Source organism: Mustelus asterias, unplaced genomic scaffold, assembly GCF_964213995.1.
Source record: "Mustelus asterias unplaced genomic scaffold, sMusAst1.hap1.1 HAP1_SCAFFOLD_1658, whole genome shotgun sequence".
In the NCBI taxonomy this organism is placed as follows: Eukaryota; Metazoa; Chordata; class Chondrichthyes; order Carcharhiniformes; family Triakidae; genus Mustelus; species Mustelus asterias.
Genome location: NW_027591603.1, coordinates 40,321 through 51,395, shown reverse-complemented (window position 1 = coordinate 51,395; position 11,075 = coordinate 40,321).

The window sequence follows — 11,075 nt, the reverse complement described above, 5'->3', positions numbered from 1 at the left end:
AAACTACAGAGGGTTGTGAATGGCCCAATCCATCAAGCAAACCAGCCTCCCATCCATTGACTCTGTCTACACTTCCTGCTGCCTTGGCAAAGCAGCCAGCATAATCAAGGACCCCATCCACCCCGGACATTCTCTCTTCCACCTTCTTCTTTCGGGAAAACGTCTGAGGTCACGTACCAACCAACTCAAACTTCTTACCTGCTGCTGTCAGAATTTTGAATGGACCTACTTCGCACTAAGTTGATCTTTCTCTACACCCTAGCTATGACTGTAACACTACATTCTGCACTCTTTTCCTTCTCTATGAACAGTATGCTTTGTCTGTGTAGCGCGCAAGAAACAATACTTTGCACTGTATCCCAATTCATGTGACAATAATAAATCTAATTAAAGGCCACGCCCTAAGATCCAATAATGAAAGCCTGGAGCCCAGCAAGAATAGTTGGTGAAGCTGAGATGCCGAGGTCAGTCAGCATTGAGCCTGAAACCAGTAGGCAAATGAGAAGGAACAGACTCCATATTTGGCTTATGCTTGAACTGAAAATAAAACAGAAAAGGCCATCGACAACATCGAAAATATGAACAACATCACTTACCAGTGACACAACATCAGGCACCACTCCTTCAACACCAGGAGGGTGCACATGTGTGCGGTGTGCCAACCCATTGCTGAGATCGATGAATGCCAAGTCTACAAGATGGAGGCACGTACGATCAATTATATTTTTCAGAGAAAATAAACTAACTGTGGGGCGGTACGGGTGGCACAGCGCCAGAGACCCGGGTTTGATTCCCGGCTTGGGTCACTGTCTGTGTGGAGTCTGCACGTTCTCCCTGTGTCTGTGTGGGTTTCCTCCGGTTTCCTCCGAATGACGTGCTGGTTAGGTGCATTGGCCATGCTAAATTCTCCCTCAGTGTACCCGAACAGGCACCCGGAATATGGCAACTGGGGGATTTTCACAGTAACTTCGTTGCAGTGTTAATGTAAGCCTACTTGTGACACTAATAAATAAACTTCAAAAAATTATATTAAAAAACTATTAGGGGGTTCAGCCCATTGTTAATCTTCTTTTGTTTAGAAAATAAAGTTGACGATTGGAATTGGTGATGGAACATCAAGAAAATGGGGTGAAATTTTGTTTTCTTATTCATGAAAAGGTAGGAACTAATTGTTATGAGCAGGTGTATCCCAGGGTGCCAGATTCACTGTCACACTGCAGGCAGGTGCCAAGGACAATCAGCCAATCAGCCACATGAAGAGCAAGAGGAACACTCAATGAGGCTCCAGCATTTTGGGTGGAATTTTCCAGTCCCATTCACCATGGTAATCGTAGCTGGCGGAACATGGACAATGCAAATCTCTGTTGACCTCAGGCGGGATTTTCCAGTCTTCGGGCAAGCACGGTCTGAAAATTCCACCCTTTGAGTCTAGAGTGTAATTAGTGTGAACTTATGGGAAGCAGGAGACATGACAGTCATATGGATGAAGTACCAGTGGGAGATGAGGGCAAAGTGTTTTTACGCTGTGAGTGGTTAGGGTCTGGAATGTGCTGCCTCAGAATGTGGCGGGAGCAAATTCGATCACGGCTTTTAGAAGGGAATTGGCTAAGAGCCTGAAGATAAGCTGTGGGGAAAGGATGGGGGAGTGCATGCGAATAGCTGAGTTGTTCTTGCAAAGAGCCAGCATGGACATAATGGATCAAATGGCCTCCTTCTATTCTGTAAACTATGTGTGGCATGGTGACACAGTGGTTAGCACTGCTGCCTCACAGCGCTAGGGACCTAGGTTTGATTCCCGGCTCGGGTCACCGTCTGTGCGGAGTCTGCACATTCTCCCCCGTGTCTGCGTGGGTTTCCTTCAGATGCTCCGGTTTCCTCCTACAGTCCGAAAGACGTGCTGGTAAGGTGCATTGGCCATGCTAAATTTTCCCTCCGTGTACCTGAACAGGTGCCGGAGTGTGGCGACTAGGGGATTTTCACAGTAACTTCATTGCAGTGTTAATATAAGTCTACTTGTGACACTAATAAATAAACTTCTAAAAAAATTAATGGTTCAAGGCACCCAGCTATGGGCTGCTTTAAATAGCTCATGCAGAGGAAGGAGAAATTCTAATCTTTAATGGATGAATGTTTACGGGAAGTATTTGAATGTGTTAAGCACTTACCCATATCTCTCGTTCTCGTAAAGATAACAATATTGATGGCCAGCACTATAACTTCATTAACATAGTTATCCTTCCTTTCTTTCAAAGACACCAATTCCCATGAAGATAATGGAATTGGCTGGATGAGAATTAACCCTTAAAAACATTGAAACACAAGTTTATTGGGAAATATATTGTAGTTTAAAGCTGAAACCCACACCAGGTCATGCATGATTCATAAGCCATGAATCAATAGAGAGATGTGTTGTGGCACAGTGGGTTAGCAACCCTGCCTCTGAGCCAGAAGCTCCAATATTCAAATCCCACCTCAGGATTTTTAATTTATAAGTTTATTATTCATTAGTCACAAGTAAGGCTTACATTAACACTGCAATGAAGTTACTGTGAAATTCCCCTAGTCGCCACAGTCCGGCACCTGTTCGGGTCAATGCACCAAACCAGCACGTCTTTCAGACTGTGAGAAGAAACCAGAGCACCCGGAGGAAACCCATGCAGATACGGGGAGAACGTGCAAACACCACACAGACGGTGACCCGAGCCGGGAATCGAACCCGGGTCCCTGGCACTGTGAGGTAGCAGTGCTAACCGTTGGGCCACTGTGCCACTCGATTTGATGGCCAAGGAAGGTGCATTCATAATGTGATCAAGCAGGTTGAGTGCCAACATGCAAAATCCTTCCAAACACCGCACCAATGGTTGACGGTTAGAGTGGGACAGTCTCCTGGTCAGCCACGCTTGAGGAAGAGTGACACCCACTCAAGCCAGTGGCCTGTTCCAGGTAAAACCTCACTGTGGGAAGAGATGAAAGTCTGCCTTGTGCACATTGGGTGCTGAAAGTCAAACAAACAAATCATAAATCAATATCATGGCAAAATAAAATCAACGGCTCCCTGCAGCCATTCTTGGCTGGCTGTATGTTCTCATGATGTGGAGATGCCGGCGTTGGACTGGGGTAAACACAGTAAGAAGTTTAACAACACCAGGTTAAAGTCCAACAAAGCTTGTGTGGCTTTTGCTACCAAATAAACCTGTTGGACTTTAACCTGGTGTTGTTAAACTTCTTACTGTATGTTCTCAGCCATGTTATGGGCGGCACGGTGGCACAGTGGTTAGCACTGCTGCCTCACAGCACCAGGGACCCGGGTTCGATTCCTGGCTTGGGTCACTGTCTGTGCGGAGTTTGCACGTTCTCCCCGTGTCCACATGGGTTTTCCCCGGGTGCTCCAGTTTCCACCTAGAGTCCAAAGATGTGCAGATTAGGCGGGTTTGTCATGATAAACTGCCCTTTAGTGTACAAAGATGTGTAGGTTCGGGGGATTAGCCACGGTAAATGTGCGGGGTTAGGGGGATAAGGTGGAGGGGAGGGTCTGGGTGGGATGCTCTTTCAGAGATGGGCTGGCTGGCCTCTTTCTGCACTGTAGGGATCCTATGATTTGGTTTCCTCATTTAAAGGTGTCTAAAAGACTTAGACCAGAAACCATGGGAAATTACTTGTAGATTGATTAAGACTAGGAAGGTCCAAAGACGTGCGGTTTAGGTGGATTGGCCATGCTAAATTGCCTCTTAGTGTCAGGGGGGCTAGTTAGTGTAAATGCATGGGGTTATGGAGATAGGGTTTGGGTGGGATTGTGGTCGGTGCTGAATGGCCTCCTTCTGCACTGTAGGGATTCTATGATATTATACAAGCAGACTATTGGGATGAATTCTTTGCTGATTCACATGGTGATCTCAAATGATCTAGAAGGATTTCAATGTGAGGTTTTGCGGTTTATTTGTTACAGTACATATTAATATGGATTTTGATGAAATGTATAAAATTTATACTGTGATTGTTATATATTTAAGTGGTTGCATGATTGCTTTAAGAGCAGGTCATATGATTTGATGTTGTCATTGGGGTGTTTCGTGGGCACCTGCCTTAGTTTCGTTTACTACTCTGTATAGACAATAGCTCCTACAATAAATCTGTTGTTATTTTGAATCGACATGTGCAAACCACGGGTGGGATTCTCTGGTCGCGCTCACCCCAAAACTGAAGAATCCCATCCGAGATCAATGGACCTCTGCGTGGTCCGCACCCGCCCCCCGCCCGCCCACTAAGATTCCCGTGGCGGGATGGGAGAATTCCCCCCACATCTTTTCATTTTGTTTAAAACCCACAACCTCTACCATAGTTAGGACATTACAGTTATAAACTAAATAAAAGATATTAAATTAATTCTTTAGTGTTATTGGTTTTTACTTCCATAGAATCATAGAATCCCTACAGTGTAGAAGGAGGCCATTGTGGTGAACCATAGTTGGTTACCACTATGAGTGCTGAGCCATGGATGGTCAGCACTATGGGTGTTTGTAGACATGTTACTGTTGTCACTGTTGGGGTTAGGGTTGGGCTGTTCTACCTGTTGATATTGTTCTGTGGTACACTCCAGTTGGCTCCGCCTACCTGGGGAAGTATAAAGGTCACTGCACTGCCTGGTAACCCTTTAGTCTGGGATTGTATTGTATATAGTGTGCTCCATTCTTGTTAGTAATAAAAGCCTTTATTTCCCGGGTACAATCTAGCCTCCCGAGTGATTTAATCGCGCATCAATTTTATTACTAACAAAATTTTGGTTAAAAAAAAACCATGGAGCAAATGTTGAAACCCGATCGGCTTATTTTAGATCCACGTGCGGCAGGAGCGTCAAACACTTTCGACCATTGGTTAAAGTGTTTTCAAGACTACATCGATGCCTCAACAGCCATTCAAAACGACGCCGAAGGTGCCTGGTGACCCTTTAGTCTGGGATTGTATTGTATATAGTGTGCTCCATTCTTGTTAGTAATAAAAGCCTTTATTTCCCGGGTACAATCTAGCCTCCCGAGTGATTTAATCACGCATCAGCCATTCAGCCCATCGAGTCTGACCGACAACAATCCCACACAGGCCCTATCCCCATAACCCCACAAATTTACCCTGGTAATCCCTCTGAAACTAAGGGTCGATTTCATGGCCAATCCACCTAACCTGCTCATCCTTGGATTGTGGGAGGAAACCAGATCACCTGGAGGAAACGCACGCAGACACGGGGAGAACATGCAAACTGGATGGCATGGTGGCACAGTAGTTAGCACTGCTGCCTCACAGCGCCAGGAACCCAGGTTCGATTCCCAGCTTGGGTCACTGCCTGTGTGGAGTTTGCACATTCTCCCCGTGTCTGCATGGGTTTCCTCCGGCTGCTCTGGTTTCCTCCCACAGTCCAAAAGATGTGCTGGTTAGGTGCATTGGCCATGCTAAATTGCCCCTTAGTGCCAGGGGGTCTAGCTAGGGTAAATGCATGGGGTTATGGGGATGGGGCCTCAGTGGGATTGTGGTTGGTACTGACTTGACGGGCCGAATGACCTCCTTTTGCACTGTCGGATTCTATGATTACACACAGTCACCCAAGATCAGAATTGAACACGGGTCCCTGGCACTGTGCCACCGTGCCACCTCATTGCTTTGCAACAGTCTTTGTGGGGCCCAACTCAAACAGATATGTCAATCCCTCAAAAACATTCCTGTGTGAAGACCCATGACCTTTGGTCGAAAAAAATTGCTCTGAAAAATTTGACTTCAACATGAGTATATATGTGAAAATGAGAGGTCTGGAATTTAACCCACCGTAAGCAACCTTGGCTGATCTCATCCTCAGTCACTGTGGGTATTGGCTTTGCAACCTCTAAATAATGGAGGGTGAAATTCAGTCAGAAAATGCCCCTTTTACAGGTTGCTGTGACTCTAATGGAACGCAGACATTCAGGGAGCACAGGACTAGGCTTGGCTGTGGATTAGGAACCATTTTCTCATTGGGAAGTAATTTTCATTTAGCTTTCATTTAGCAAGAAGGAGATAGCTGTTAAAGGCTTCTCTGTGAGTAGCTACATGTGCAACATGGTGGCATTGTGGTCAAGTCACTGAATTAGTAATCCAGAGACACAGACATTGGGCAGCACAGTGGCACAGTGGTTAGCATTGCTGCCTCACAGCGCCAGGGACCCAGGTTCAATTCCCAGCTCAGGTCACTCTCTGTGTAGAGTTTGCATGTTCTCCCCGTGTCTGCATGGGTTTCCTCCCACAGTCCAAAGATGTGCAGGTTAGGTGCATTGGCCATGCTAAATTGACCCTTAGTGTCCCAGGATGCTTAGGTTAGAGGGATTAGCAGGGTAAATATGTGGGGTTACAGGGATAGGGCCTGGGTGGGGATTGTTGTTAGTGCAGATTCAATGGGCCAAATGGCCTCCTTCTGCACTGTAGGGATTCTATGATTCTAGGGACACGGGGTTTCAATCCCAGCATGGCAGTTGGTGGAATTTGAATTCAATTAATAAATCTGCAAATAAAACCATGACCACAACTTGTTGTCTGGTTCACTAATATCCTTTAGGGAAGGAAATCTGCCATCCTTACCTGGTCTGGCTGACATATATTTGGAGCACAAGAGCAAGGAGGTTATGTTGAATTTGTTTGTCATTAGTTTAACCTCAGCTGGAGTGAACGGCACGGTGGCACAATGGTTAGCACTGCTCACAGCGCCAGGGACCCGGGTTCAATTCTGACCTCGGGTGACTGTGTGGAGTCTGCACGTTCTCCCCGTGTCTGCGTGGGTTTCCTCCGGGTGCTCCGGTTTCCTCCCACACTCCAAAGATGTGCAGGTTAGGTGGATTGGCCGTGCTAAATTGCCCCTTAGTGTCTCAAAATGTGATGGATAAATGGGTCAGCCATGGTAAATTGTCTCTTAGTGTCCAAAGATGTGTAGGTTAATGGAATCAGCCATGGTAAATGTGTGGGGTTACGGGGCTAGGGCGGGGGAAGAGAGCCTGGGTAAGATACTGTATCAGAGAGTCAGTGCAGACTTGATGGGCCAAATGGCCTCCTTCTGCACTGTAGGGATTCTATGTGAAACATTAACCCGGCACCTCTCTCTACAGAGGCTGCCCAACCTGCTGAGTGTTTCCGGCGTTTTCTTGGTTTTTATTGAAGATTCCCAGTGTTCGCAGTATTCTTGTATGTGAATAAAATTCTCGGCCTTCCTACTCAGCGAATTATCCATGAAAGTCATTTACACCTACCTACCTGTGTCAGCAATTGATAGCTCTGTCCCATATTGAGGAGGTAAACATATCCTCCTAGGCACCCAATAGGAATTCTTACGTCACAGAGCCTGCACTCAGGTGGTGTGGAGAGTGTCCAGTTAAAATGTAAAACTATTAAGCTAGAAATTGAGTCTTGTTAGATCTGAAAAGCTGTACTCGGTATTATGGTTGATCACTTGTACTTAACCATTTACCCAGGATATGGTATATACCCAGTACGACTGAACTGTTGACAAATTGTAGCCATACAGGCACTGTATGCACCAAATAACTCACCCAACACACAAACAATCCCAGAATCACAAATATGTTCTTGGTTTTTTAATATTTATTTCCAAAAACTTCAAATCACACAGATCAAACTCCTGTTAGCTGGAATAGTGGTCGGAACTCATAGAATCCCTACAGTACAGCAGGAGGCCACTCGGCCCATCGAGTCTGTACTGACCACATCCCACCCAGGCCCTATTCCCCTAATCCCACATATTTACCCTGCTAATGCCCCTTACATTTGGGTCAACTTAGCACGGCCAATCAATCTAACCCACGCATCTTTGGACTGTGAGAGGAAACCCAGGCAGACATGGGGAGAAAGTGCAGACTCCGCTTACTCAGTGGCCCGAGCTGGGAATTGAACCTGGGTCCCTGGTGCTGTGAGGCAGCACTGCTAACCACTGTGCCACTCCAACTCTACCACCTTGCCCGCCACGGCATCAGCACGGGCAAGGATCCAACAACAGGAATCTCCGTTGACTTCGGGCGAGAATTTCCGGTCTCGCCCGAGGGTGGGTATAAAATCCCACCCAGTGTGTACGGTTCTGGATGCCACACTATGGGAAGGATGTGAATGTAATGGAGAGTACAGGAGAGGTTTACAGGAATGGTTCCAGGGATGAGAAACTTCAGTAATGAGGATAGATTGGAGAGGTTGGGACTGTTCTCCTTGGAGAGAAGAAGGCTCAGAGATTTGATAGAGATGTTCAAAGTCACATGGGTGGGCTGGACAGAGTAGAGAGGGAGAAACTGTTCCTGCCCCGTAAAAGGATCGATAAGATTTATAGTGAGTTGCAAAAGATGCAAATGTGGGGAAAACAACTTTTTCCACACGAGGTGGTTGGGGTCTGGAATGCACTGGCTGGAGGTGTGGTGGAGGCAGGTTCAATCGAGGCATTTAAGAGGGCATTAAAGTGGGTGGTAAGGTGGCACAGTGGTTAGCATTGCTGCCTCAGAGCGCCAGGGACCCGGGATCAATTCCTGGCCTCGGGTCACTGTCTGTGCACGTTCTCCCCGTGTCTGCGTGGGCTTCCTCCGGGTGCTCTGGCTTCCTCCCATAATCCATAAGATGTTCTGGTTAGGTGCGTTGGCTATGCTAAATTCTCCCTCTGTACCCGAACAGGTGCCGGGGAGTGGCGACTTGGGGATTTTCACAGTAACTTATGGGGAAAAGGCAGGGGCATGGCTCTAACTCATGATGACCGTTTGGAGAGCCGGTGCAGATACGATGGGCCAAATGGCCTCCCTCTGCAGCCGTAACAATTCTGTGATAGTTATTACAGGCTTTAACTGGGTGCTGTTCACCCACTGATTCTAGCTCCTGTCATTTAAGAATCAGTTTCTGTAACTGGGGTGTTTTACTTCAGAACTCACTGAATCCCCACAATTTTATATCCACGAGAGAGACTGAGCAGATGAGCCGGCCAGCACAGCAGCAAATTCCAGCGCCCGTCACTTAGATAACATGAGCTGATGAGAGCAGATAGCTTGATTATTCCTCCCCGTAACCCCAGACCCAGAAATCAAGCCATTTAACCATTGTGTACAATTCTGGTCGCCACACTACCAGAAGGAGGTGGATGCTTAGGCAAGGGTACAGAAGAGGTTTACCAGGCTGTTGCCTGGTCTGGAGGGTATTAGCTTTGAGGACAGGTTGGATAAACTCCGTTTTTTCTCACTGGAACAGAGGTTGAGGTGACCTGATAGAGGTTTACAAGATAATGAGTGGCATAGACAGAGTGGATAGTCAGATGCTCTTTCCGAGAGTAGAAAAGTCAAGTACTGGGGGACATAGGTTTAAGGTGCATGGGGAAAAGTTTAGAGGAGATGTGTGAGGTAAGTTTCTTTACAGAGGGTGGTGAATGTCTGGAACGCGCTGCCCGGGGAGGTGGTGGGAGCAGGTACGATAGCGGTATTTAAGGGGCAAGTAGACAAATACATGAATAGGATGGGAATGGAAGGATACGGACTCCCTAAGTGCATACGGTTTTAGTTTAGGCAGGCATCAAGATCGGTGTAGACTTGGAGGGTCGAAGGGCCTGTTCCTGTGCTGTACTGATCTTTGTCCTTTATTACAAGAATTAAAGTACAGGCGGGTCGAGAACTAAATCTTACAATCCAGATACTTGAATCTGCAGAGGCATATCTTCACAACAGGTTTGCATCAACCTGTCAGACAGATGCAACTAAAGAATGGATTCCAAGTGATTACTTATAATTTCAAATGAGAGGTCACTGGTTTTGCTGGTTAACAATATATCACGATGAAAATCATACATAATCACAGATAGCAAATCTCAATCAAGGAATCTAATCCCACTTTTTAATTTCATGTAAAATGCTGAGTTTTACATGATCCTGTATTTAGGAGCTGCAATCATTTAAGATTACTTTTTAGTTGTTCACAGGATGTGGGCATCGCTGGCTAGGCCAGTATTTATTGTCCATCTCTAATTGCCCTCAAGATGGTGGTGGTGAGCCACTTTCTTCAACTGCTGCGGTCCACGTGGTGTAGGTACACCCACAGTGCAGTTAGGGAGTAAGTTCCAGGATTTCAACCCAGCGACAACCAAGGATCAATGATGTATATTTCCAAATCAAAATGGTGTGTAGCTTGGAGGGCAACTTCCAAGCGGTGGGTATTATCACATGTCTGCTGACCTCACCCTTCTAGGTGGTAGAAGTTACAGGTTTGGAAGGTGCTGTTGAAGGATGCAGGGTGCAAGGTCCTATGTATTTTGCTACCTACCATGTTGTAATCATATAAAGCCTTTGCTCAAAGTGGGAGGCGGGTGGCCTAGTGGTATTATCACTAGGTTATCAATCCAGAAACTCAGCTAAGGTTCTGGGGACCCGGGTTCGAATCCCACCACGGCAGATGGTGGAATTTAAATTCAATGGAAAAAAAAATGTCTGGAATTAAGAATCTACTGATGACCATGAAACTATTGTCAATTGTTGGAAAAATACCATCTTGTTCACTGATGTCCTTTAGGGAAGGAAATCCCAGCTTGGGTCACTGTGGAGTTTGCACATTCTCCTCGTGTCTGCGTGGGTTTCCTCTGGGTGTTCCGGTTTCCTCCCACAGTCCAAAGATGTGCGGGTTAGGTTGATTGGCTGTGCTAAAATTGCCCCTTAAGTGTCCTGAGATGCGTAGGTTAGAGGGATTAGCGGGTAAATATGTAGGGATATGGGGGTAGGGCCTGGGTGGGATTGTGGTCGGTGCAGGCTCGATGGGCCGAATGGCCTCTTTCTGCACTGTAGGATTTCTATGATTCATAGAATCCCTACAGTGCAGAAGGAGACCATTCAGCCCATCAAGTCTGCACCGACCACAATCCCACCCAGGCCCTATCCCCGTAACTCCATGTATTTTCCCTGCTAATCCCCCTGACACTAAGGGTCAATTTAGCATGGCCAATCAACCTAACCATCTTTGGACTGTGGGAGGAAACAGGAGCACCCGGAGGAAACCCACGCAGACTCAGGGCGAATGTGTAAACTCCACACAGACAGTGA